The sequence below is a fragment of the Solanum dulcamara genome, chromosome 2 (assembly GCF_947179165.1).
Source record: "Solanum dulcamara chromosome 2, daSolDulc1.2, whole genome shotgun sequence".
Classification (NCBI taxonomy): domain Eukaryota; kingdom Viridiplantae; phylum Streptophyta; class Magnoliopsida; order Solanales; family Solanaceae; genus Solanum; species Solanum dulcamara.
In genome coordinates this window covers 30,862,939-30,867,311 of record NC_077238.1, presented here as the reverse complement: position 1 = coordinate 30,867,311, position 4,373 = coordinate 30,862,939, and the positions used below count along the sequence as shown (strand labels likewise).

At 39.9% G+C, this 4,373-nt stretch overlaps 1 long non-coding RNA gene across 1 annotated transcript; it reads left to right on the top strand.

Moving 5' to 3' along the window:
- Positions 1-1,065: 1,065 nt before the first annotated feature.
- Positions 1,066-3,105, top strand: LOC129875969 (uncharacterized). The gene is made up of 3 exons (XR_008763257.1): positions 1,066-1,170; positions 1,773-1,819; positions 3,010-3,105. It is a non-coding gene; the product is annotated as an uncharacterized LOC129875969 (long non-coding RNA).
- Positions 3,106-4,373: the final 1,268 nt, after the last annotated feature.

The window sequence follows — 4,373 nt, the reverse complement described above, 5'->3', positions numbered from 1 at the left end:
CCACTTAAGTTACGACACTATCAAACGGCTCTAAGGAAGGGAGAATGTGATACCCCATACTAGAGAAGGTTGGAGATGAAATCATAAGAGTCCGGAAGGAATTGGAGGCCAAGTAATGAGTCGTAGGACTCGATTTACCTATGTAAGCTACTAAGTTAAAAGTCATATGCACTTGAGCTACTTAAGCATATATCAAACTTACGTAGCACGGATTACATAGGTACATAAAATAAGACGAGATTACGAGCCCACGAGGAAGGGAAAAAAGACGATACGTGGTAGCCAATGAAGAAGCGACACGTGGCAGAACCTCAAGCAAGCAGGTGACCCACCTGCTTGGGGGGGGTGGACCCCACTGCCACGTGGCAGCCCATAGTTGGCAGCATGATACGGTGGCCCAATAGGGGCTGGACACGTGTAACCTCTTGGGGGTTGACACGTGTCACACCCTAAAGCCACATATATATGTGGATATATATCATATACTTCAGTTATCCATCAAAACATCAGCCAACTTAGAGAGAAAAAAACGTGAGGGAGAGAAATAGAGAAGCAGCCATGGTTCTTGAAGTTTAAAGGTTTGTTTTCCAATTTTCTTCCGTGAATTAATTATATACGGTGTACCTTAAGTACTTGGATATGTATATATGTATTTTAAGACCTTCATGGAAGTAAAACTCCAGCTTTGCAATTGGAATTTGGAAGAGAAAATAAGAGAAAACGTTAATTAATAAACCCGTTTTTGGAAGGGACAGTGGTTAGTAATAATCATATAACTTCTTGTGTACAGATTCGTTTCAAGTGATTTAATATGTTTTGGAAAGGTATTTCGTGGTTCTATAACTCTCATTCAGACTCCAAAATCCAGTTCCACTTGTATCAGCTTGAAAAGTGGTGATGAAGTGTAGAGGAGGTACTGCTCAAATTTGGTTTTGGAAATCCTACACGGACAGCTGTGAGTATTTTAGTCATATCTTTTTGTACAAAATTGATGTAGGGATGATTCGAAATTGTTTGCGACCCTAATACACGTGTCTATAACTTTTATGAAGGACGTAAATCCTGTTTCCCTCCATTACCCCTTCGAAACGAAGCGACAAGGTAAAACAGTAAGCTGTCCAGATTTCACATTTTGGATAGTTTTGGCGAGTTTGACAAGTTTAACGTAAGGTAAGATTTCTTCTTTTAATTTGAGCTTTATGTGTTCTGATGGAGCATGTTACACTCCCTATTGGTGGATGGAAATATGAAAATGGCTTAGAAATACTTGGCGTTCGGAATAAACTAATTTGTAGTCGTTATGGTTGAATTATTGTCGAAACAAAGTGTTGTTCTTGTGAGTTGCTCTGCAGGGGTGTGACTTGTTGTTGCAGGGCCTAAATATGTCCTAATGTGGGTTAGGGTGCTGCTGGTAGAAGCCACATGACCCCTTGTTATGTATAATTAAAGGCGTCACAAAATAAAGGCTAGACGCCCTATTGAGATATCGTATTTTTTGAAATAAGTTGTTTGGAGTGTATGTTGTATATTGTTGGTATGAATTGCTGCAGGTTGTTGTTGTTGGTTGGCTGTAGGTCTTAGGGACCTGATTGGAAATTTGGATAGGGCACATTATAGGGGAGGTGCTGCCCAATTTTCGTTAACGCCTTAACAAACTAAAGGACTAGTCGAGGAAACAACTAAGGCAATAGATTCCATTAACATTAAGGCGTAATCCAAGATGCTGGAAAGTTAAGAGTAGTTGATATTCGTATTACTTTCATATTGAATAGGTTCGGAAGACGACGAGACGAGCAGGATAAAGGGTAACTCCCAAAAGGTATGTAAAGCTTTCTTGTGGCATGTTTTGGTATAAGCACGTACAATTATCTTTCTTTCCTTTTGGCAAGTTTTAGCCTTAAGTGAAGTGTGTGTGGAATGTGGGGATAATTCCATTCCCAAAACTCCAAGTATGCCTCATAACCCATATCCACTGCTTAGTATTGGAATTTCTGCAAGAATTGAGTATTGCCTAGTAAGGCTTCTATGTATTAAACACTAGTATTTGGAAAGATATCTCTCATTTCCTTTGATACGTGTTTGGTATGAAAGTGAGATTATGATGCCATAATGATTCACCGAGCCCCATGATGGGCCGGGTATGAAATATGTGTATGCAGATCCCATAAAGAAAAGTACAGACCATATATAGTTTATTCTCTTTCTTCTTTTGGCGTGTCTTAGTTGTAGGTTAAACATGATATGAGTTCCAGCGTAACTCCATTCTTAGCATCTCTTATTTACGTCTGAATATCGAACTTTTATAATAATCGAACTATTTCCCTGGAAACTTTTATATGTTAAAAAGGTAACAAATGTACAGGCTCCAAGTCTTACAGACTATATGTTAACAAATGTTTCTGGTTCCATAAGCGATTTGGCTTTACTTTAGTACATGTCTAGGAGCCCCGAGATTATAATTGAGACAGCCCATAATGGCATTTAGAGGACACTCGAGATGACTACACCGCTACTCGGGTTCTCAAATAAAAGCTTAACTTTCTTATTCTATCGAGTCTCTGATAATGATTTAAATTGCATATAGTTACTCACTACTCTACTCGTGTATATTGTAACACTTCTTTCCCTGAGTCCCGGGCCAGGATATGTTCTCGTGCACAGTTCACTGCATTATTCACTGAGTCCCTCAATAGAGGGCCAGGATACGTGTATAAATATATGATGATGTGTTGTAATAAGGTGGTGATGGCACTGGGGCCATGATGGTTTTACAGAGATGATTTTACAGAGATGATTCACCGGACCCCCGAAAGGGCCGGCTATATGATATGACTCGAACATGCATGTTTTTGTAATTCATAAAGTACAGGTACAAGTTTCTGAATTGATATCTTATCCCCTGATTCTCTATCTCAGATATGTTTCCAGTTGTTTTATATTATGTTTTACATACTCAGTACACATATCGTACTGACCCCCTTTCTCGGGGGGCTGCGTTCATGCCCGCAGGTACGGGTACAGATTTTGGGAGTCCGTCAGCTTAGGATTCCATGCAGCTCAGCTGGAAGAGGCTTCATTGTATCGGAGCCTAGTTTTTGATACTGTCCACGGATGTATAGAAATTGTTTTATCCATTCAGGGGTACGGCGGGGGCCCTGTCCCGCCATATGTTGTCATTTATATGTTTAGAGGTCTGCAGACATGTATATGTGGGTTGTGTATGTCAGTTTGATTAAGCTGGGTCTACATGATATATGATATATATTATTATGTTATGGCAGCCTTGTCGGCTTGCGTGCCCTGTCATGTTGTGATACAAACGAAAAGGGCTACAGTTTATGAAAATGTTATCGCCAGTGGGGCTCTGTTACATGATATTGTCTTATTTACGATTCAATGTGACCTCATCTAATAGATATATGTACGGGGGGTCCAGGTCGGACCCCAGTCGTGGCCTACGGGGTTGGGTCGTGACATACGTCCTTCATGAAAGTTATATACATGTTTCTTAGGGTGGCATACAATTTTGAATAACCCCTACATCAACTACACAGCCAACAGCAGCAGAGATATGATTTGGGGGTGTAAGGGGTATAGGGAGTAATAAGTCAATACCTGCATTCCTTGTTACATTACTCCCTTGAGTAATACCTTGTTGTTGAATTATGGTGTTTTCCTGCATTTTTGCTGAATTCTTCAAAGTGGAATTCCTTTGGTTACTTGGTTCTCCTGCATCTTGGTTATTGGTTTGATCCTGGGTAACAAGATCAACGTAATTATTGGAAGTATAAATAGGAGTAGAGGGCTTACCTGGACCTGTGATGTTTTGCTGAGGTTTATCAACTCCCCTATTCTGCTGTGGTTGAATAGAGCTGATCACATTTGTTTGTTGGGGCTTGTTTTGTCCCTTAGACTGTTTCTTCCTTTGAACTTTCCATAATAGTTCTTTTGCATTATCAAGTGTTTGTTGTGGCTGAGCAGGAGCATCCTTTACAGATGTATTGATATGTGTGTCATCATGATCCTTGGTTATCATGCCCTCCTTATTTTTGTTCATTTTTGCCGTTTCCTCTTCTTTTTTTTGTTCTTCATCCCTTCTTTGAATATTACAAGCATGTATCAAGTGATCTTGATGTTTGCAATACATGCAGTAATCAGGTACATTTTCATATAAAATAGCTTGCCACCTCCCTAGAGTTTTATCAGTTTTGTCATATCCCAGCCAAATATGAGGAGGTCTTTTATTGGTGAGGTTCACTTGAAGTCTCACCTTGGCTATGCTTCCCCTTTTTTTTCGTATGGAGGCAGTGTCTAGATAAAGTACCTTCCCTACAGAGGCTAGCAAGGCAGTGGTAAACTCCATGTTATAACAA